Consider the following 25,014-nt stretch of genomic DNA (forward strand, 5'->3'; position numbering starts at 1 on the left):
TGTGGCAGAGGTCATGGTGCTGTGGCATTTCACCTGCTTGGCTGGCTGGGCTGGGCCCATTGTGGCAGATGTTCCTGGCTTCTCATGTTGCTAGCAGGCACAGTCCAATAACATATTTCTTCATACTTCACATCACACATCTCTTCCCTCCACCCACCCACCCCCAGGGCTTCCCTGTTCCTGCTGAGGAGTAAGACACCATGGGACCTGCTCACCCAGAAGCATCCTGATCAAGCCAGGTTCATGGGGGCTACAGACTGAGATAGGCAGGTGGAGAGCCCACTGGCTCATGCTCACTCACTGACTGGCTCCAGGTGATGTGTTTCAGGCAGCAGGTGCTTCAGGTGCCATTTTGAGATTTGGCTTTCTTTGCAGGAAATTCCAGATAGCGCCACCTGAGAGTGTGTGGGTCCTGACACCTCCTGAAGCCAACTATTTTCCAAAGAAAGGCAGACTGTGACATACAGTACCTCATTTGGAAGCTTAACTACGCTATTTTCTTCTACAAATGGACCTTGAGAGCTTGTTTAAGGGTTCTAAAAGGGGATTATAGCTACCCACATACCCTTGACTGAAGAACAGCCCTCCTCTAAGAGAGAAGGTTTTCTTCTACCAAGCACATAGCATCAGGACAAACACACATGCAGCACTGAGGGAGAAAGGGGACACCCACCTTACCAGCCAGATCTGCCAAATCAACCTTGGTGGTCAATGACATGGCAGACGTTGCAGCCAGATCACCATCACATCCAAGCCAACTTTGGTCAATGGGGACATGACCAGGCAGACAAATTCTTCTCCCTTTGTCTTCCTATATTTATTGGTCCAAGCCCCAGTAGGCTTGGAAACATCCCACAGGACTCAACTAGGGGCTGTATTTGGTAAAAGCTGTAGCCAGCTTAGCAACACAGCACTTTGTATTTCACTCCATCCTTCTCCAGCTCACCTCCCCTTCTCCCTCCCTCTTGCCTCCTAGGGTTGCACTCTCCAGTAAAGTATTGGTGCATTGACTTTTGTCTCAAGCTCTGGTTTTTAGGGAACCTTGGTTAAAACAAGAAGACAGATAGGAGATGGAAGGAACCAGAGCCCTGGGAATTGTGGAGCTGCCATACCCATCCTGGACTGTGTGCCACTCAGCTTTTGATCTGAGAGAGAAAAAACATCAATTGTATTTAATCTACAGTTATTTTTGATTTTCTGTCCCTTGTAACTTTATCCTAATAAATGCAACTGCATGTGAGAACCATCTTCAGGTTGAAGTTCTCTGGAGCAATCACTAGCCCATCGTTAAAACACTTTTATTCCCTTTTATTACTATTTCAATCTCAATGGCATTGCCCTTTTCTGAGCCATACAGCATTCCTATGTGGCAGGTCGAACAGGTATAATTATCCCTTTCCATTTGCTACCCCTTCCTACCCAACTTCCTACTTAAAGGATAAGGAAACATATGTCTCGGAGGTTATATGATGTGCCTAAGGGCAAGAGCTAATGAGGGGAAATCCCGGGCCGGCTGGCTTCCAGTGCACTGAACCAGACCGCATCGTAATTCCATCCCCACCCTTCAGAGGTCACACAGTTTGGGAGTCACCAAGTTTCCAGTTCCCCGTCCAGGCACACCATCACAGAGGTGACATGAATCCAGACAGAAGAAGCTCTGAAAGCAGTGGTGATTCACCAGGCACCTCTTTACATCTGGCCTGTGACCCAGCAGACCTGGGATGGTGCTTGCTCTGTTCACCATGGCCTGGAGTGACACTGGCAAGGAGAAGGGCTCTGGCCCACCCATAATGGACCTGTAGTGAGAAAGAGAAGGAAACCTTCAGGGTTTTAAACCACTGAGATTTAGGATGTTTGTTTACTACAGAATAAACCAATCTGAGTAATATATGCATTAAATGGGCAGGTTGTGTCCAGAAAGTTGGACTCATTTTGATTTGCTTTTAAAGGGAACAAACCAAAGCCAGTTTATTACAATATCAAAGATCTTCTCAAATTCAGACAACCCTGAGACCCTCAGGAAGGGCGTGTCTGTGTTAGAGAAAAGGTTCCCGGCAAGGACTCTGAAAACCATCAGGATCAAAGCCAAGGGCATGCTTTGCCTTCAGCGTTCACAGGCCTGCACAAAAAGTGGGCATGTGGAACTTTCCACAACCCGAACTGGCAGTCAGGTTAGACATTCTGACCAACCAAAATGGGCTTAATTTTTTTTTTTTAGCATACCAGGAATGTATAGATTTATACTTAAGAGACAAGTAACCCAACCAAAGCAATGAATGCAAGGTCTGTCTGGAAAAAATCCAGCCATTGTTAATATAATGAGAAGAGCTTGCATGACATCGATGTAACCTGGCAGTCTAAGAGAGTGGACTGGAATGCTCATGCATGAACAATGACAACTTCACTGTACCAGTCAGTGGGGGCGGTAGATGCCACTGAGTGAGCATATGTACTGTGTAGACATCGCATTCAAAATGAGAACAAGCAGAGCAAAAATCTGCATCAAATTATATTTTAAGCTTGAACATTCCTCCTCAAGAACTATTCAGATGATTCAGAGGCCGCAGCTATGGGGATCTGGTGATTGGCAGCTTCATCACAACAACATGCCTGCTCATGCCTCATGCATCATGTCTCATGCAGTTTTTTGGCCAAACATCAAATCACCTAGGTGACTCAGCCTCCCTACAGGTTTGGTGCCCTGTGATTTCTGGTTTTTCCCAAAACTAAAATCACCTTTGAAAGGGAAGAGATTTCAGACTGTGGATGAGATTCAAAAAGATACAACAGGGCAGTTGATGGCAATTGGGAGAACTGTGTGAGGTCCCAAGGTGCCTACTTTGAAGGGGACTGAGTCATCATTGTCCTGTGTACAATGTTTTTGTAATCATCTCCAATAAATGTCTCTATTTTTCATATTACATAGCTGGATACCTTCTGGACAGACCTCATACATCTCTGTGCTCTCCTCCATTTCTATGAAGAAACCCTACTCTGCTGAATCGCATCAGCTCCTGGGCCTTTCCACCTCCTGGGTGTAGAGTGTTGGTCAAAGAGGAAATGAATCCATTCCTCCTTAAAGTCCCTCAGTCTGTCTGAAAGCAGCACAGCTCCTGGGAATAGAATCCACCAACTCCCTTCACATTGATGTTGGATACATCTCAGGGCGGGAAGAGACAATTTGCCTCCATGGGAGGCAGGATTATCCCAACATAAACTCGTCCTCTCTTTATGAACCTTGACAAGATTAAGGCTGCATTTCCTGTCCAAGCCCTTGGCCCAGGAGGATTAAACTCTTCAGGAAGGACACGAAATCATTACTCAAAACAGCTAGCTCTTTGCTTGAGAAAAGGGAGTTTGCAATCTCTGTGCACTGCAGCCCTTTTCAGAGCTAGCCCTGGCCTTGTGCTGAGCTTGCCAGCCCCTGTGCACCACCCTGCTGGCGTTGGCACCCCTTCTCCTGTCTTATCCATTTTTGCAGCCTTCAGAGCCACTCCAAGGCCACCATCTCCATGCAACTTTGAGCCACTTAGCTCCCTCCTGGCCATAAAATATCACTTTATTTCAAGCCAGTAACAGCATCCTAACACATAATTAATAGCCCTATGTGTATCATTCCACTTTTTGGCTTCATTACAAATCACACAGTGCAGCAATCGAGTTTCATTTTCTTCTCTTTTCATCCCGTTCTCCCCACAAGGATTTTGCTGGGGGCATGATAGTCATTCAATGAATACTCTGTTGGCTTCATTTCTGATGGAGGTTGACCCCAAGGCTCTTTTCTATTCTTAATTTTTTAGAATAGATTTTGAGGACCAAAGCTCCAACAACAGACTCTTTGCAGACATTTTATCTAGGTGCTGCTCACTGCCAAGCACCAGTTCTCTAAAAATTCTAAACCTCTTCTTTCTTTCTTTCTTTCTTTCTTTCTTTCTTTCTTTCTTTCTTTCTTTCTTTCTTTCTTTCTTTCTTGGCAGAGAGAGGGAGCGTGGCCCACATGTGTCTGATTCTTTTACACTAAAATGTTGTTTTGTAAGCTCATCTGAGTGTCCAAAGAAAAATAAAAGAATTTTCCAAGATTGAAAGCATCAAAAGTGACCAAAATTTAGAAAATTTCTGAAAGGAAATCCTACACACAGTTTTACTACTTGTATTATGAGCCACTATCATCCATCATCTCTCAGTTGAGTCATTGCGAGAGATTTTCTCCAGCCCTACAAGGGGGATTCCCCTGCTACCTACTCAGGACAGCTGGACACTGTGACGTCTTTTCTCTAAAATACAAATTTAGTTGGGCAAAGTCCCCCCCTAAAATCTTTTCATGCTTTCCAAATTCCTTAGCATATCCTATAAGACCCCACTTATTTTCTCTCAGCCTCTTCTCCCCAGGGACAAGACTAAAGTACTTTGGCAAAGGCCCTGGGCTCTCTTGCCTGGAGTCTTGCAAAAGCCATCAGCCTGGCATGACTTTCTCATGTGCTTTTTTCTCACCTTGGCTAACTCCTACACTCTTTGTCTCAATTTAGAAATCAGCCACCTCCCTTGAGCCTCCAAGACAGAGTTCCAAGCCCCCACCCCCGCAGAGGTTAGCACACTGGGCTACGGCAGCCTGCTTCCTCAATGTCCCTCCTTAGCCATAACAACTAGCCACAGCAGAAGCACAGCTCTCTCAGCCCATATTCGCCCAAGCATACACACCTGAATCCTTGCACCCTCTACTACCTGTATCCTTGTCCCTTTCTTCTTTTGGGAGAAGGAGTACTGGGCAGAGGGGAGCAGTTGGCTCACAAGTAAAGTGAATTTTAAACAAGTTTAAAATATATGTGGTGAGACCCTATGATATAAGAAACAGCAAGAAAGGGAAAACAATATCAACAAATATATTCAGTGGAATCAGGTATATGGAACAAAACTTGGCCAAAAAAGAGTATTTTAAAAAGAGATAGATATGACTTAAATCATGCCAGCAATTCTAGGCATTAGAAGAAACGCAAACCATTGTCCCTTCAATATGGAACAGGAGGGTGGGCTGCCCTTCTTCATAGACTCTTCTGCTGTTGGGCTGCCTATTAGTCCCAGACTTTCATACCCTGTTTGAAAACCAGTTGTGTCCCAGTTTTATTTAGTTATTTGCATTTTAACTATGTTAATTGTTTACTGAATGATGCTCTATGTAAGGCCAGATCACTGCTTTTTTGTGTGAGGTAGAGGGAATCATGGAAGCCCATACACATTCAAGTGGGGGGATATCAAAGATACACCTTTTAAGGAGAGGGCAGATGAGGGTGTACTGTGACCTGCTGTTGTAGCACCTCCCACACCACTTGGGAATTGCCTATCTATTGGTCCATCGGTTTCACCAAACAGTGGTCTCACGAGGGTAGCAAATGAGTCTCTATGGCTCCCTGTACCTACAGATTCTAGCACAGTGCCTGCTATAGAAGACGCTCATAGCAGGCACTGTGCTAGAGCATCTAGCACATATATATGTGCTAGTATATATATATATGCTAGATGCTCTCTATATATATAGTAGGAAAATTTTTGAGGGGATTGAGTAAGATGGTTAAATATGACAGAATGAATAAATCAGTAAAAGAACAAAGTTACACAGAGTTGAAGGATTGAAAACCAAATTATAAACCAAAAGAAAGGCTTGAAAGTTTGATGGAGGCCCTGTTAATATTGTGAAGGGTAAGAAACACTGCTGGCAGACTGGAAAAGAAATAGGAACTTAGGGTGACAATGAAAATAAAAAGTGTTTAATAGTATCAAATGTCATAAGGACAAGAAAAGATTGGAGACAAATACTGTGGACCTTCTCTACATCCCCACTAAGTTTTTACTATCAGAAGTAAGCACAAAAACATTCCTCTTCCAAACTCTCTTGCCCCCGTAACTACAAAGCATTGGGTAATCATCGAGGTGTCAAGACAAGAAGGCTCTTTGGATTTACCATGTATTCTACAAAACCTGAGGAATCTCATGAGGAGTTGGTGGCATAGTGGTGAGCGTAGCTGTCTTTCAAAAGCTGTGGAATCAGTAGCTACTCCAAATGTTCCAATAGAAGGAATTTAATACAGGAAATAGATTACAAAATATTAGAAGGGCTGAGAAAGAGAGAAAAACAGTAAATTATCCAGAGATAATGTTAGGAATCTGCTACCACTCTTAAGGCTGGAAATCCAAGAGAAAAATAGGATTACCTAGCATCCGCAAGGTTGCCCTCACTGCTGCTGGAGTACCAGCCCTCATTGCCGTGCTCAGAACTACTGTCACCATCATTGCAGGACAGAACCCCTCCCCGCTCTTGATGTGGTGGGTGCTGGGAGCCCCAGGGACCACTGTTGGAGCCAGGAGCCCACACTCTCCTTCTCATGCTGCTGAAGGCCCATGGCCGCTGAAACCATACCTCCTGAGCAGGGACCAAAAAGTCCAAACTTTACTACTGTTGCTGCCAGCACAATTTCAGATAAAACAGGATGAACGTTTTTTTACACTCCAGTCTCCTTCCAATCACCTGACAGCGCCTGCCATTGGCAGACACTAACAGGATCTGAAATGGCAAGTGAATCTGGACAATGCAGTTGCAAACTTCCAACTCCTTGCGATACAGACAAGAGCATGAAAGGATGGAGCAGAGAGATGGGACACACACTGGGCAACCCACAGTGTGGGGATGTCCATGTTCTAAGCAACAGGTGTGCGTGTGTGTGCACACATGTGTACATGCATGTGTGTGCAGGTATATGTAAAGGTGGATGCACACACGACCCTATGACAGAAAGGAAGGAATTATGATTAAATTAAAATGCCCCCAGTTCAGTCTTGACATGTCTCAAAATAACTGCTTCAGTTACGTTGTTGGGCTAAATAAGAGTGTTCTAACTGCTGGGGAGTTGCGTTGTCTCAGTCTAGCAATCACTGCTCTATAACACAAGTTGCATGGGCACCTGTTCTTTCCAACAGCTCACGGAAGAGCAAGTGCAAGGGCTCAGTGTGTGCACGTGGAATGAACAGACAATTTGTCACTCCCAATGCCCAGAAAATTTTTAATATTAAAAACAATCTAATGATGGTGTATCCAGTACTCTTTTGATCATGAGAATGTTCAAGAGAAATTTCTCCTCCACAGATTTTAAATTAGAGAAATTTTTAAATAATATGAACTGTTAAGTAATATGAATAAGAAATATTTTATAAAAATAAGAAATGGTAAGAACTTTCCAAAGATTCCTCCTGGAAATCTTTCCAGTGACAATGATGAGAGTCTAGATGAGAATATGTTTTGCTTTCTTGGTTTGGTTTGGACTAGGGTGTTGGGAAGAGACTATCTGGTTTCCTTTTTTATTTTTTATTTTTGAAATAATTCCACATTTACAGAAAATTTGCAAGAACAGTACAAGATCTGCTATACCCTCTTCCCCCAGATTCCCCAATTTTACCCTATTGCACCTCCCTCTCTTTCCTCCATTACTTCTTTTCTGAACTATTTGACATAAGTTGTAAACCTGATGTGTCATCAATCCTCTGTACTCCAGTGGGCATTTCCCAAACAGAAAGACACTTTCCTGCACAACCACAATATAACCATCAATATCTGGAAACTGACTTTGACACACCACCACCAGAAGCCCCATTCAATTCTACCAACAGTCCCAACAGTGTCACCACCTCCTTTCCAGTTCGAAATATAATCCAAGATCATGCCTTGAACCTAGTGTCCTTCAATACGAAAGTTATAGCCTTTCTTTAACTCGTGCGTTCTAGACAATCCTAAGAGCACGACCTTTCATTCCGTAGTTGACCCTCAATGGGTCAGCCCAATCTTTCCTCATGACGAGTCTCGGGTACCTGGGGAATGATGTCGGGCTCTTCCTGGAGCCCCACCTCTGGGGCACACTGCGCCTACACATCCCACCTGTGGTATTGTTACTCTTGGTTACCTGGCCAGGTGACCGGCCAGATTTCTTCACCTTGAAGTCAGTCACCACTTTCTATTTGTAACTGATTAGAGCAATGCTTTGTTTTCTAATCACAAGACACAGGTGCTGTTTTTCTCTGCTCAGTCTGCCTCTTGTGCAAACTCCTTTGACCTCCTCTAGCCTGATTTTATTGACTGTACACTGTAACTAAATGCTTTTTGTTCTGCTGAAAGCATGGGAAGCCCAGGATTTACAGATGCCTAGATGCCAGTCCTGTCTTAACCTCCATGAGCCTCAGCTTCAAGGACCACAAAAATGGACCTAAATAGGCACTAAATGAATTCTAAGGTTCCTTCCAGCTTTGACATTGCACAGCTTAACTTGAAATTCTCCTGGAGACCCCTGTGTCTACACTATAATTGGCTTTTTGAAACAGCCCGTCACTTTATTAATGGGGTGGGTAGTTTGGGGGACAGAGATGTCCTCGAGTCCTCCAGTCATGGGCAGAGGAAGGAAGCAGGAGTTCTACCTTCTGCAGTGAGTGGCCGTGTGACCTCGGACCTCTCAGTGTTCACCAACTGGTTCTCTCCATCTTACTGAGCCAGCTCTTTGGGGAACAATTCTTAGACAAGGGGCAGTTCATGAGCACATTAAAATAATCATAGCTTTCACTGCCAGGGAAGAGGCGCTCATTTAACTACCCATTCCTTACCTGTCTGCTTGGTAAATTAAAGCACAGAGAGAGACAGAAAGCAGATTAGCAATTGTTTCTGGCTGGGAGTGAGGGGAGGGAAATAAGAGAATGATAGCTAAAGGGAATAGTTGAAAGGGTTTCTTTTTGAAGTGATAAAAATTTTCTAAAATTGATTATAGTGATGGTTGCACAACTCAGTGAATATACTAAAAACCACTGGTCTGTAGACTTCAAGTGAATGAACTGTGTAGTATGTAAGTTATCTCAATAAAGCTATTTCTCTCACACACACATCGACAAGGAAGGACTATCAAAGAACCCTAAATCTCTCTGTCGATGGAAGAGTTGAGAAGAGAGACTTCCCGATGGTCCCAGGTGAAGTCAGGTGAGGCTGGAGCGGAGCTGGGGAGCTGGAAAGCACTGCAGCTGCCGTAAGAGCTGGTGCAAAGACCAGAGGATGGGAGAAGGCCTGTAAGCAAGAAAGATTAGAGACCATGGGGGTAGATGTGGCCCTACTGGTAGATCTCAGGGTCTTAACCAATAGATCAGCCATCAGGTAATCTCTCCCCAGATTAAGGTATGTGGGGATTTCTGGCAAGGATGGAACATGGGATTAGGCTGCCCAGGACTCAGGTTAGGAACATCACTGCCCACCTCCTGTCTGCCCACCTCCCCTCTGCTCTGCCAGCACTAGAAGTAACTGTTACCAGTGGATGGTTGGTCAGAGCCTGGGGAGTCTCCCCAACCATCCCTGGCTAAGATGGCAGTAGGGGGAGGTTCTTACACTGAGTGTGAAAAAGCTCTTTACCCCAGCCCTCCGATTCCAGACTGGGGATGGGACCAGGGGAAGGCTGGCACATGTACCAAAGAGGTCAGAATGGCAGTGGGGGAGGTACTGATGAAAAAGGCTTTTCAGTCTAACCTGGGGGGAAAAGGGATTACCATATTTTGCTGTGTATAATGTGCACTATTTTGCCTAAATTTTTGAGGGAAAAATAAGGATGCATATTATACATGGGGAGTACTAATTCTGTATCTGTATAAATCTTTTAAATTCTTTCATTTATGCTTATGTGTTAAAAGTGTAACTCTAGAAAACAATAACGATATCCATATGCAAAATGATATTCTGGAATATGATAGTTGGGTTTGCTTTTAAATATGAATAAATAAAAAATTGAATTAAAAAGTTAAAATAAAATATTTTTTCCTGAAAGTTTAGGGCCAAAAATGTGTGTGTGCATTATGTACAGCAAAATATGGTAGTTGAGAGATGGACGCACCCAAAGCACATAAAAGTTTGGGAGGTTGGTCATTTTCAGAAAGCACTGGGTCCATCCCACACCCAAGCTAATATAGACCTCAGGGAGCACTCTACTCGGGCCCTGCACACACACAGGGTGTTTTCACCTGTTCTCTTCATGGGCCTCAAGGCCTTAACAGCTACGTGGCCCATGGCCCATGGCCTCCAGGAGGGAGCCTGAAATGGGCAGTAGCTGGGAACAAGCGAAACTGCCTGGACGAAGGCTTAGCAGTTGCTTGTGGGCTCCAAAGAGCAGTATTCTAAAATGGAGCAGGAACTCTGGGCACTGCCTTTTCTATTGGTCTTGCTAAGGACTGCTGGACTTTGTCTTGGTCTTGCTAAGGAGGTGGGCTTTGAAACAAGGATTCTGCCATTCTTCCAGGGCATGCAGCATCTGAATAAAACCTCTTTCCTTTTTCACCAGCAGCTGCCTCTCAAGGTTGGCTTTTGTGGCAGCAGGCAGATGAAATCCCCTTTTTTGTTTGGTAACATAATCTCTCTATCCTCAGTGCCAGGTAACTCCAGTCTTCAGGGAAGGGAAAAGTAGATCCCCCTCCAAAAAGGTACAGAGATAGAAAGGCCTTGGTTGATTCCAAGGATAGTATAGTGAGGTTATCACAAGGAATCAAAAGAAAATCATGATTTAAATCTTAATTTAACAAATTCCTAACTGTGTAACATTGGCAAGTAATGTTTGTATAAACCTCACTTTCCTCATCTGTAAAATGGGCATAGGAGAGATGTTTACTTCATGGGGTTGTCATGGAGATTAAGTGAGAAAATGAAGGTGAAGCATTTGGTCAAATGAATAACTGTTTGTTCTCATCGATCTTCATCTTTATGTTATCATTATATCATCATCATCATCATCATCATCATCATCATCAATTCATTGTGCACATAAGAAAACTGAGACCCTAGAAGCAAGGACTTTAATCCAGATCTGACATGCAGTCAGGTCCTGTTCCGCAGGCTTTGTGCTGACCTTTACCTGGGTTGGCAGACTATTCACACTGAGGCTAAACTGGAATAAGCTCTTCCAGCTCAGCTTGATGTGGGTGTGGGAGTGCTGGCACCCAAATGGAGCACAGCCTTCATAATCAGAAGAAAGCCCTGGATGACATTGAGGTCACATTGCAGGACCCCCAGCCTCTGTGAATGAAAGGCAATTGCCTGGGACTGCCCGTAGCTCCCAGGCATTGCTGGTCAGTTAGGGACACTGGGTGCTGCACCTCCACGCAGGCACACCTCCCTTTGGATCCCATCCTCCTCTCAGAAGTCCCTGATGATGAACTGGGAATCCATGTCAATCATTTCATTTTGAGTCCTGTCTTGCTACAGAAGGGGAGGGAGTGTCAGGAAAAGATGCTTCAGTTTGGAAACAATAAGCGAAAGCACTCCCCACACAATTATCTGGGGGCCAGCAGAAAGACTGAAGGAACCCCCTGGTGACCTGGAGGTAGGGCCAGGGTCTCAGATGCTTCTGATTTCAATGGGCCCTTCACAGGTAGAGACACAGGTGAGGCCAGAACCTGACTCTGAAGCCTCTTTTAAGAAGGCACCGCCCTGGGAATGAGTCCCTCCCTCTGAACTCATTTCCTCTCTGGGCTTTGTTCCAGCAGGAGTTTCTTTTGAAATAGGAGAATCCCCTGCACCCAGGGTGGGACTGGGGGCTAAAGCAGGACCAGTCCCAGGCCTGCAGGCTGCTGCTGATGGCAAATAAGGCAGCCTTCCCAGCCTCCGGGGAAAGCCTCTGTGCTGCCTTATCACTAGAGGAGCCCAGGGATCCAGTAGAGAAGGAAGGGGTGGGGTGTGGGCGGGGGACAGGACAATAGCTTGGTTGTTGTTACACAAGGCACACCCTCATCACCTGCGTCATTTCTTCTTCCAAGCCAGAAATCCACCCTCAGACGTTCACACAAAGCTGGCATTAAGAGGAGGCATGCACACACCTCGGAAAGCAAAATCGGGCATAGCAGCTTCAAAGGAACCAGCATCTCCCTTCTAACAGTTCAGCTTTGAAGAGTTGTCTGGAATCTGTCTCTTTAAATGCCTGCATCTTCTTGTTTCAAATGATTGCCTTTTTATCACCAGCAACAGGACCACCACAAAATGGTTCCTAAATTGGTGGTTTATAAAATCAGTACAGGTCTCTGTCTGTCTTTCTAATACACATTTATTCTTATGATCAGAAGTCAAAGGAAAAATAACACCACAAACCAAAAGACAGACAGTTGCCTTTTTACACCAATATGTATTTGGGGACTTTTATAACTGACTGACATGCACCTGGCAGCCAGATCAGGTAAGGAACAGGAATGTCCCATAATATGGCCTGGGGCACCTGCTTAATCAGGTAAATCCAGAAAAGGACACTGGAGATTACTGAGAAGGATGTTCCTTGGTTTGTGTCCTGAGAAGTACCTGCCCTGGGGGTCCATCCACCTGGAGAAGTCACTTATCAGGGAGGCGGTGAGGATACCTGAGAGACCTCACGTCCTCAGAGCCAGACTGCCTGGCTGGAGCCCAGATCTGCTACTTCCTCCCTCTGTGAGTCAGTCTGAGCCTCAGTTTCTCATTCCCTAAAGTGGGCAGTGCAATTGTCCCTAGTGAGTGCAGTTACTACAGGATCAGTATTTAAAAAAACAGTGCTTCATTAATGTGAAAGAACTCACGTTAAAGACAAATGTGTTGTCCACCTCCTTGAATTTACATAGAGAAACTGAACTTCACACACTTGGGGTTCATTAGTTCAGAGTCTAGTCCAGAACCCAGACCTCCTGGCTCACAGCCTAGTGGGTGTGGAATTTTTTTAATATTAATATTATTATTATGCATCAATCAAAAAACTCTTAGGTGGTATTTACTTTTGTGTGTGTGTGTAATTAGAGTAGGAGTTGAGACCCTGGCCAGCTCAGGTTGCTCACAGTCACATCCTTGGTCTCAGAAGTTTGGGAACCCTTGAAGATGGGGGCTGTGGGGCCATAAAGAAGACCCAGCTCTGCTTCCACCTACCCTGGGCTTCCTGAGGCATCCTACCACAGAAAAGCAAAGCATTCCACTCTGAGCCCTTTGCATTCCAGGGCAGCCCTGTGGGGTAATATATAGCTAGAAAAGATGAGAGATTTGCCCAATGATGGATGGGGAGCTAGAGTGGTACTCAAACCCTGGTCTCCTGGCTCCAAAACCCAGTATTCTTTCTCCTGGGCCACGTACCCTTGGCCTCATTTGCCATAGCCTGCCAGGGAAAAGGAAACATAGGTAGTATGAGAAAAAAAGGTCCAGGGCAAAGTGAACTCTTCTAAACTTAGGAAAGAAAAATGTCTGTTGAGCTGAGGGTCACTTGGGTTTTCATAAACTATTTTAAAAGGATCAAGCACTTTAAATATTAGTTGCCTACAGATCTAGCTAACCAGCACACAGAACAAATGTAGGCTTGCCCAGTACAAAAAACACAATTTTGCTGGGGCATTAAAAATAAAAAAGGGAAATGTGCATTCTTTTAAAAATCATAAACCATGCTTGCTCAGCAGAAGTCCTGATCAGTGAGATGATTTACTCACTCACATACAAGGAAAGGAAAAGAAACATCTAGGTAAATTTGGAATATTGAAAAATACTTTATGATTTAGAAAGAACTGTAAAGAAAAAAAGTTCTACATTTCTCCTGGGTTCTACAAGAAAAGAACAACTGTGGTATTGTTACCTGCTAGCTCAGAAGATGATTTCCACCCTCTGCCCCCTTCCTTCCTTCTCACAGTCATGAATCAGTCGTGTATACACTCAACAAGCACTGAGCACTTCTACTGTCTACTGGGGAGTCAGTAGATAAGAAGACAGAAGAGACCCTCGTGCCCTCATGCATCATCATTCTTATACTCTAGTCAAATTTTTGTTTAGGGCTCAGTACATAGATGTCACTGGGAAAAACTGAGACATTTTACAATACTTACAATTTTCTACTCCAGAAATATTCCCAGTTTCACAAGCATTTCTTATACTCACAAATTCCCATTTTCCTCTGGGGAAACCAAGGCACAACAAAATCAAACAGAAATAAAGTGATATAATTCCTGTCAGAGAGCAAGTCAGTGGCAGAAATAGTAATAGAAGCTATATCCAAAATATGGTAAAAAGAAGCCAAGTTCAATTCAGAAATTGAACACAAATCATTATTTAAAAAGCAAACACTAAAGACTCCAATATATACTATCCCACTTCAAGGCTGTATTTATCTCCAGCAAAACTTTGACCTACGAATTAATCACAAAGTTATGTCAAATCTCCATAGGTAAAACTAACATTCTAACTATGGGAAAGTATTTTAAATTACTACAATTGAGGGTATTTGTTGGCTTTCCTAGGAAAGACCTTAACTCAACTGTAAGACCAGTCATGAAAGTGGGACTCTTCCTGTCCTCCATATATTCTTAAATCATGAGAAATGTTGATTATCAAAATGCTAACAGGTCAATAGTGACAGCAATATTGAGAAAAAAGAACAAAGTCAGAGGTGTCATGCTACCTGATATCAAATTTTACTACAAGGCCATAGTAATCAAAAATAGCATGACGCTGACATAAAAACAGACATAGATCAATGGAACAGAAGAGAGAGCCCAGAAATAAACCTAGATGTTTATGGTCAATTAATATTTGACAAAGGAAGCAAGAACATAAAATGGGGTAAGACAGTCTATTCAATAAATAGATGTTGAATAAATAGGTGTTGGGAAAATTGAACACAGACATGTAAAAAATGAAACTAGACCACCTTCTTACACCATATATGAGAATAAACTCAAAATTGATTTAAAACTTAAATGTAAGGCTCAAAAAAATCCTAGAAGAAAACATAGGTGGTAAAATCTCTTGCATTTCTCTTAGCAATGCTATTTTTTTCTGATGTATCTCCTTGGACAAGGGAAACAAAAAGAAATAAACAAATGGGACTATAACAAACTAAGATTTTTTTGCACAGGAAAGGAAACCATCAACAAAATGAAAAGGCAACCTACTGAATAGAGGAAGGTATTTGCCAATGATACACCTGATAAGGTGTTACTATCCAAAATTTTTAAAGAATTCATACAACTCAACACCAAAAAAAAATCTAATTTAAAAAATGGGCAGAGGACCTGAATGGACACTTCTCCAAAGAGGACATACAATCACCAATAGACATATGAAAAGATGTCCAATGTCGCTAATCATAAGAGAAGTACAAATTAAAACCATAATGATATATCATATCACACCTGTTAGAATGGCTATCATCAATAAATCCACAAAAACCAAGTGCTGGCAAGGATGTGGAGAAAAGGGAATCCTAGTACACTGTTGGTGGGAATGCAGGTTAGTGCAGCCACTATGGAGCATCCTAAAAACAAATTTAAAATGGAACTGTCTTATGACCAAGCGATTACACTTCTGGGTATACATCTGAAGAAACCCAAAACACCAATTTGAAAGAATAAATGTACCCCTATGTTCACTGCAGCATTATTCACAGTAGTAAAGCTATGGAGGCAACATAAGTGCCCACCAAATAGACAAGTGGATAACAAAGTTTTAGTATATATATACATTGGAATATTATTTGGCCATAAAAAAGAGTAAATTTTACCATTTGCAACAGCATGAATAAACCTCAGGGGTATTATGCTAAGTGAAATAAGTCAGACAGAGAAAGACAAATACCATATGATTTCACTTCCATGTGGAATCTAAAAAACAAATTAATTGAACAAACAACATGGAAACAGATTCATAGATACAGAGAACAGACTGATGATTATTAGAACAGAGGGTGGTTGAGGGACTGGGTGCAAAGGTGAAAAAATTAAGTACAAATTGGTAGTTACAAAATAGTCATAGGGATATAAAGTACAGCATAGGGAATAATACTGTAATATTGTACATAGCACTATGTATGGTACTATGTATGGTGGGTACCAGAAATACTGGGGAAACACTATAAAGTACATGATTGTTTAACCACTATGCTGTACACCTAAAACTAATATAAAGTCATATTGAATATAACAATAATACTAACAGGTCAGAGGGCAATAACATTCTTTGCTGTGCATAATAAAATACCTTACAAGGCAAGCTATTTAGGATGTAAAAATTCAAAGAGATTCGGTTGGAAGTTGCTCTTAAGGGGCTATTATACTTTTCAAGGTTAGTTGGCTCTAGAAGAACATTGTTCTTGGTACCTTAGCCCCAGATAGCCACCTGTGCTTTTATATTGTTTCAGAGTAGTTGAAGAGGCATCAACAGCCCCAAACCCTGCAAAAACATAGAGCATGGTGGAAATTTTTCCCATTCCTTTATGGAGTCCTTCAACTCTGTCACCTTCCACCTAATGCTTCCTATCGACTCCATGGATTACAAAAATTATCTGATCTGAGAGAGGCCTAGAGATCCATGGGCAGTCATTCCTTGGTCAATGCTAACACCCCCTTTTGGATACTTACCATGTATATTACTCAATTTAGAACTCAGAAAAGTGCTGTAGTGAAGAAACCTGTTCAATTCTAATTCATTATTTTCTAGATTTATTTGATCATGAAAAAATTTTTTTCTTTAACATCCATTAACATCTCTTGGGTTCTTTGAGACATTGTCTTGGAAAATCCTGATTAAATTCAAGCTTTCCTCTCTCTCACTTTGTATGAGGATCTCAATCAAATTTACCTAAACCACAAAAGATACACAGTGAGTGTTAACTGAGTGCATGAACAGACTGACAAATTAATGAGTGAATGACTCAGTGGATTTATTATAAGGTCTTACACACCCCAGTGGAAGCCTTGGCAGCAGTGAGCCAAATACTCAACACCCACTCTCCCTCTCCCATGGGGAAAGGGCTCCTGGGAATGCAGGCCCACAGTGCTGCAGTCCCCTCTGTGCCCACCCAGCCTAAGGGCCATGCTGCTGGTGCTTGGACTCTGGGCAGGGCAGAGGAAGTGCTGGAGTCTGGACTTTAATGTGGGATCATGTGAGGGGACCTGACAAGCTAGGTTATCTTGCTGGGACCCATTGCTTATCCAAAAAATGGATCCAATGTTTATGTAGTATAAAAAAAAGGGAGGATGTGCTCTGGGTTCCTTGTCCAAAACTCTTGGGCATCTGTGTTAAGGAATTCAGAATTCTTCCAATTTTTAGGAAAAAATGCAGTGCAGACACTCTGTGTTGTAACACCACTCACAGGGCACCCAGGTCACCGCCCAATTAGCAAACATTAATATTCCAGAAGTAAAACACACAGATAGGTGAGATAAATAAAATCTATAAGTAGTTTCAAGTTAGTTCAGGTCAGATCTTTCTGGCAAATGGCATCAGGTATTAAAAAACGCTAGTTTTTACAGCTTTCTGGATTTTAGGGTTGTACATAAGAAAGTGGCAATCATTAGTGTGCCTCTCACCAGAAGGACACTTGCTACAAAGAGAAAAAGGTGGACAGTGAGTCTGTGCAGTTAATTTAAGGACTTCTCTTTATGGAAAAATCCCATCTCCAGTGTATCACCGTGTTCCTTCTTACTCCTAAACAAAGTACTCCCCCATGTTTCATTTCTGATCAACACACTTTGGACCTTGCCTTAATGTTGTTTGCTTTCATGTGGAATCCACTCTAAAGAGAATCTATCTGCCCTTGAAGGACTTACGAGAACTTTAAGCTGTTTGACTCTAATGAGGAGGGGTTTTCCCAGGCAAAAGCTTGAAGAACAAAGTTTTAATGAGTCGCCAGTAAATTTCTAAAAGTGTTCAAAGTGCCTACCATTTGGGGTGAAAGTAATCACACAGTCTTTGTGGTGCCTGGGGACACAATGACTTGTTTCTCTCCTTATATGAGCTTCTATAAAGTTAAATATCAGTCTCTATGACTTCTGGCTTTATGGCCTCAGATTCTAACCTCCAAAGTATGGTTAAATGCAGACTACCTCCTGTGACAATTTCCAAAGGGCCTCCAATTTTCTTAAGTGGTCTAGCAAAATCCTCACAACATAATCAATTATTATTTGCTTTAATAAATAAAGTGTATATGTACTTTACATGAGGTATTTGGCAAAGATACTAATCAAATAAGTGACAGGGGTCCCAGCTTCATAAGGGCTGTAAATATCCAATCTAGTGTACCACTGGAATATGCTGTAACGCCAGAGGGCCCTGCTTATAGAATACCTGTAGGATGTTCCTTGGTGTTCTGGAAAAGTTGAAACACCAAGACTGTACCTTCTCATCTTCAGGCCACAGGTCCACCGACAAATAGAAGTAGAGATTTAGCAAAATCAAAGTGCAACAAAGACTCTCAAATAACCTTGAGCTGTTCTTTTACTTCAGACAGGACAGCACCTAACTGCTCGGCCTCACCATATTCACCTCTGTTTTCAAAGCTCTCCCAACTATATAAGAATTCGCCAGTGCTTATAATCCATTCCTGGGTCTAAAGTCCTTAAACGTCTATTTGTGCCAACTCAGCTCAAAGTTCCCAGATAATAGGCCAATTACATTAGGTCACTGGAAACTTAGCCTCACCAATAACCTCAAGAAGGGAATTTCCTAAATGTCATACCGAGTGAGGGATTTAGGACAATGAGTTCCTTTCCATTAATCTTTAATTCCTGAAAATGCCAGTAATGGTCTTGTGTGTTTCTCTTTAAGCCTTCTAGGTGAGAATCCGAGATAGCCAAGTGGCTACAGGAGGTGATGCCAATGGTGAAGGCTGCCTTCATCCAGCTTCTACGTGGCATTTTATCCTAGCAGCTGGGAGGTGGCAGCAAAGTCTACCCAAGGGCTAGTGGCAGAGCAATGACGTGTAGCTTCCTGGGCAGTCAGATCTTGCTCAGCACCCAGGGGAACAGGAAATCAAAGCTGAACAACTCAGGAGCCAGGGCCTCTGTGCTTCATGCCTGGCTCTCTGAGTAGGGAAAGATACTCCTGCTTTCAGGGGGCTGATGATGGGAAGCATGTGCAAAGGCCAGAAGAGTGTGTGTTGGGCCCTGGCCGGGTGGCTGAGTTGGTTGGAGCATCATCCTGTATACCAAAAGGTTGTGGTTTCAATCCCTGGTTGGGGAGTGTGCAGGAGACAACTGATGGATGTTTTGCTTTCTGTCTCTCCCTTTTCCTCTTTCTCTAAAATTAATAATCATATCCTCCAGTAAGGATTAAGAAAAAAAGAGTGTGTGTTGGATGAGGGTGGGGGAAGACCTGAAGAGAAATCAATGTTTCAAGGCTTCCTTCTGTAAGCAGCTCACATACAGCCTTAGAACAGTGCCCGATGCACAGGGAGAGCTTGCCAAATACATGTGCTCTCCTAGTTTCATGACCTGTCACTCCAGGCCCCGAGTTCTGGACTTCCCTCTCAGCTGGGTCCTCATAGTTCAAGCACTTCTCCTTAGAAATACTTGTGTAGAAATCCTGAAGTTAGAACTTTGTAGTGAAAGAAACAGTTTAAAAATTGGCAATTAAAAATAAAAGATTGAACCCCGATTTATATAACATTCTCAAAATAACAAAATTACATAGCCAGAGAATAGATTAGTGGTTACCAGGTAGGGATGGAGGAGGGTGTGGCAGGTGGTAGAGACCCTTGAGACTGGAACAGTTCTGCATCTTAATTGTGGTGTTGGTTACAGGAATCTACCACCAGTTTAATGGGACAAAAATGCATAGACATTTACATACTCACAAATGCCTGCACATAAAACTGGCAAAATCTTAATAAGTTCTGTGGATTGTACCAGTGTACCAGAAGGAACTCAGTGTCAATTTTCTGGTTTCACTATCTAGTTCTGCAAGATGTTACCTTTGGGTGAAACTGGTTGAGGGGCACATGGGACATCCTTGTATATTGTCTTGCAACTTCCTATAAATCTATGATTATTCTATAATAAAAATTTTAAATGCCTGACTCCGTGAATGAATTATATATGAAATTTGCTAAACAGTGAAGGTAAGCAGAAATAGATATACAAACTCCTAATAATATGCACTGTTTTGTCCTGATATTAACTTTCCACATGTCCCTCACTAAGGGGTTGGGAAAACCCTTATCCAGAACCATTACTTTGCAAAACATCCTGCATATTGTAGTTGCTATAAAGAGTATTTTCTAAAATTGTACAGTAGTCAACCTGTGCAGTAATACACAGCAACTGTGCCTTTAGCCAACTACAGCAAAAGGATGTACCTCGGCCCCTGATTCTTTATTTTCATCATCCTGGTTTCATGACCTTCTGTATCTGAAACTACTCCACTTTCCAGCCAGTCTGGATTAAAATAATCACATTTTTGTATCAGCATTGATATTCTGATTGCAGAGAATTCTCAGTTTCGAACTTCTCAATCTTCAGACAAAAAAAACCCAGATATTTTATTCATGTATTCAATAACTTTCAGTTAAGTACTTACTATGAGCTATAAGGATTGATTTGTGTATTGTTATTCCCACCATGGTGGACCATGATTCACATAGATATCCATACAATGTTATAGTTTAAGGCACTTCGTGCTCTTCTCCTGGATGCTCTGCAAAATGCCTTCTACCTAGAACTGGCTTCTCTTTGTAGCTCTGGCATAGATCTAATTCCCTAACTTGTTGGCAGAAGGAGAGCTTCCAGTGTGAAAGCCACTTGAAACAAGACTCCCAGGATGCAGAAGTTGATTCTGTATTTCTTTACAAGTTGGACCTTCAACTGTGGCTGGTATTGTTCAACCACTGCAACCTATCGCTGTGTGGGCCATTCACAATTACACTATTCACAGCAGGGCTGGTCTCAGGACCAGCCCCTTGCAGGCTCAGTGAGGGGAAGCAGATGGAGACAGGTGAGTAATGGACAGGGATGAGAAGGTGGTGGCAGGGGTGGTGCTGGGAAAAGGGCCGGACAGGTAAGGTGGTGCCTGAGCCTTTGACTCACCGAGCTCTCCTTTGTCAGGAGGGGTGGGGCAGAGGCAGAGCTTGCCTGGACTATGAAAACCACACCCAGCACAGGTTCTTTCCTGATCTCCTGCACTCAGGCTGCTTCCTGATCCCTGCCTTGGGACAAAGCCAATAGGTGATCTCAGGTTTGGCGCTTTCCCCAAGCTCCTGAAAGGAGACTAGCCTTGAAGGTCTGATAAAGGTTTAGAGACAGACTAAGAGGGGGTGGGATGGGAGCGATCTTCAAGCTCCAGTATCCCAAAGTTTCCCTGGAGCAACTTTGGTCTCAACACATGCAATCACACTCACACACACACACAGTCCCTCATGCATGTATGTGCACACACACACACACGCACACACACGCACACACACACCTGGGATTGCCAATCATTAATTTCCCCCATTCCCCCACTTCTCGATTGGGTCTGAGCAGGAAAGAGTCAGTATGGCCAAGGGGCTAAGTTATTTACCTTTTCCTGTCCTTAGGAAAGAACATGAAAAAGGAAGGGTGATTGCTGACTGAAAAAGAAGACTTTGCTTAAACTCCACTGACCTGGGCTTGCAAGCAAAGAAAATTCTGCATAATTTAAAAAACGGAGGAGGAGAAGAGGGAAAACTCCTTTTGTCCTTAACCATCAGACTTATTTGAATCCTAGCTATATTACCTATTAGCTGTGTGACCTTGGGCAAGTGTGTGTGTGTGTGTGTGTGTGTGTGTGTTTTAATCTCTCTGTGCCTTCTTCTCCCCATCTGAAAAATGGAGATGATGATGCTACCAACTTCATAGGATTTGGGGAGACTTAAGGGGTTAATTTGTGAGAAAGCAGAAAGAAATGCCTGGCACATGGAAATGCTCCGTACACTGAGACGGCTTTCACAGACTCCTGGCTCCCACAGCGATTCAGTTTTCACTGCTTCTGCCTCCCCTCTGTCCTTGCATTCTTTCAGGTTTCCTCAAGCAGCTTCTTCTCCATCATCCTCTTTCCCCCTAAGAGGCTGCCCAGGCTCATAATTAAGAGCAGGGCTTTGGAGATTGATGGAGTTGGAATCACATCCTTGCTTGCCCATACCCTGGCTTGGACAAGTGCTGGCCTTTCTGTGCCTAGATTTCCTTACCTGCAACCTGTGTCAACAGCCTGCCTCCCAGACCCAGTCACAACCTGGAGGCCACCGGTGACAGGTGGAAATGCCTGGCCTTGAGAAGGAACTCAGCAAAAGACGAGTTCCACTCAGGGTTTTCCTCCAACCCCTCAAGACTCCGCTTTCCATTCTTTGTCTCCACCACACGGTTGACTGAGAACACAGGTGGCCACTTTGTGAGCACTCATTGCCTTCCCAGCACTGTGCTAAGAACTTTATTCCCTATAACCCTTGAACAATCCCAGACTTAGGATCTGCTCTCTATACCCAGAGCCCTTCTCTGTCTTTCCTGAGAAAATAACTAAAGTTAACAGTGTGCTGTTGTCAAGATCAAAATCAACGACCTCATTGTGGAAAAGGAAGAGGAAGAGATAAGGGGAACGGCAGTGGGACTGCCAGCCCACCCAGTTTGCCCAGGACTCAGGGGTTTCCCAGGTCATGGCACTTGCCTGGCCAAGACTGGGAGGGTCCTGGTCAGACTGGGACAGCTGGTCACCCCATTAACCCAGAACCCCTGGCAAATATCTGTTGCTACTATAACAATGGCTCAGAGACTGAAGTGACAATTTTAGGAAAGTTCTTAACTTCTCTGAGCTTCAGTTTCCTCTTTAAAGTGGGGTGGCCATGGCTTCCTTCTCACAAAGCTGTCATTGAGAAGAAAAGGGAGCAAGAACATTGGTGTCCCCAGGAGTGCCTGTCACACGGTGAGCCCCCCACAGGTGTAAACATTAAGTCCTGGAAAGCACTCCTCATCTTCCTGACAGATGCTGACCCTGGCTGCTTATTTACTGTCCCCAAGTGTCAACTCCTTCACCTGTCAAATTGGTTCAGGGATGAGGTTACAGGAAATCAATGACATAAAGTTTGTGTTCCAAATGCAGGCCCTCTGGAAACATAGGTCCCCTTCCCTCTGCACTGTCCACCTTTTCCCAGTCTTTGGGGAAGAAGAAATGGAGGAAGGGAGAGAGCTGGCTAAAAAAGGCTGTGCTAAGACTCCACTGGCTGGGCCTTGGGGGTAAAGAAAAGGCTGCATTTTTTTTTTAAGGAAGAGATCAAAACCTAAGACTCAGACTGGCTGGAAAACCCCAGTCCCTCCCATCCTTCACGGCCAGAGGAGGAAGTCCTTCTGCTGAACAATAGTGGGAGGGACTTTGTGAGGGAGGGGCAGGCGAAGGAGAGAGGGTGTCAGAGTGCCCCAGCTTCAGCCCAATGCTGAGGCTGACATGCTGGCTCACCAACACACCTGACACTTACTGGCCTGAAGAGCACAGGAATGTCTGAAGGGCTGCGTGATGTGGAGCAAAGCCATCGCCCTTGGTGTGTGAAGGCCACACTGCTCAGTCATGTCCATTAAAGCACCTGGCCCCATCCCCTGTTTCTAAGCTTTGAGCCCTGGCTGGGTTTGGGGTGAACTCTACACCACTCCCGGACCCCCAGCATCCACGGCAATAGCAACGTCTGTGTGTTTCTTTTCTTCCAGGCCTTGCTTGTCCGGCCCTGAAGAAGGAACCACTCCAGCATGGGTCTCTATGGCAGTTATGTGAAGGTCACTGGCTCAAATGTTGCTATTTTTTAACATTTATTAGGTGCCAATGGCATGCTGGGCTGTAGAGGAAGCAGAGGTAGGCAAAGTGGGCGGGCACATAGCTGCCTGAGATAAACAAATGCATGGCATTCCAGAGCTCTGAGGGCAGATGCCCCACAAAGCCCGAGACTAGGGCAGCTCTGTCTATGTTGTCACCTTTCGGGGCATTCTCAGAAATTTCTGCTCCAGCACTCAGCGACAGGATAAAGCAGAGCCTAAGGACTTCTTGGCTGCTGCTGTAACTCTCAGTCACCAACACCAGCATTGCCAGCCACTCCCCAAATGACATGCTTTGCTCCCATGGCCCTTTGGCTCCCTTCACTCCAGACCCTCAATAATAAAAAAAACATCTGGAGGCAGGGAACAGTCATAATCTGGAACTCCTCTCCATCCCCAGGGATAAGGGGGTTGAGGATTTAGTCTGACCCAGAAGGAAAAGCTGTCACTTTGGAAGGGGTCAAAGGGGTGCAGCAGGAGGGGTCAGCAGAGCTATGAGTGCAGGGACGAGGCTGGAGGGATGGAATCCACGTTTTCCATTGCCTTTAATCTTTCCACTGACCCTTACCACGTGGCCCTGAGTGCGCTCAGCTCCCTGGGCGCAGCATGGAAACACACAAGATGGAGCTGGGGCAGGTGAAGCAGGGTGTGTGGAGTCACGGCTCTGAGAGGAGGCTGGGTTCAAGCCCGGTTCTACCTGACTTGGGACAAGTTATTTCACTTTTGGGCTTTAGTTTCTTCATTTGTAAAGTAAAGAGCTGGCATGTGATGGATTCACCAAGGTCCTTTGAACTCTCTCATTCAGCAATATGTCAATGTGTATTCAGTAGAGTCTATCCTCGCATGCCACCTGAATGAGCAGCCAGCCCCCTTTCTGGTGGGGGACAGAGGCAGATAAGGACGTGATGAGAGGGCTCTCTGTGGGGTTCTCCCATGACAAATGCTCTTCACATCTTTCTGTCACATGGCCTTGCCAGGTCTTCAAGGTTTGGCACCGGAGGTGCCCTCCCCACCGCCACCCCCTGCCTGCACACATCCTTGCTCACCTTCCAGTGACACATGGCAGCCAGGACAGGGAGCCCCAGAGCACGCCGGAGAGCCAGTGACCATCACCCCTGTTCCCGGTGCCACAGCAGAGATCTGGCTGGGTTGTCAGCTGTTCCTAAGCCCGAGGAGCTCCTTGAGTTACAACATGGAGAGGACATGGAAATTGAAACAGGAGAAGCAGCTCTCGGGGCCAGAAGGCTCCTGGGGCAGCTATGGAAAGACAACCCAGCCAGAGTGACCACATTATTTATTGGTTCTCTTGGGAAGACATATATGGTTAGGAAAAGAACTTCTTCATGTCACAAGACACGGCTTCTTTGTGGCTCACCAAAGTACCACCAAACACTCAAAGACAGCTGCCAGGCACGGGAAGCACCAAACAACTGCATGTTG

The 25,014-nt window shown here is 44.1% G+C and overlaps 1 long non-coding RNA gene across 1 annotated transcript in view; it reads right to left on the bottom strand.

The window, feature by feature from the left end:
- Positions 1 to 1,104: 1,104 nt before the first annotated feature.
- Positions 1,105 to 25,014, bottom strand: part of LOC123478902 (uncharacterized) — a 58,068-nt gene continuing 34,158 nt past the window's right edge. The window contains exon 3 of the long non-coding RNA XR_006654313.3: positions 1,105 to 1,796. This is a non-coding gene — a long non-coding RNA (uncharacterized lncRNA). The remainder of the gene's footprint in view (positions 1,797 to 25,014) is intronic.

The sequence above is a fragment of the Desmodus rotundus genome, chromosome 3 (genome assembly GCF_022682495.2).
Source record: "Desmodus rotundus isolate HL8 chromosome 3, HLdesRot8A.1, whole genome shotgun sequence".
NCBI lineage: Eukaryota > Metazoa > Chordata > Mammalia > Chiroptera > Phyllostomidae > Desmodus > Desmodus rotundus.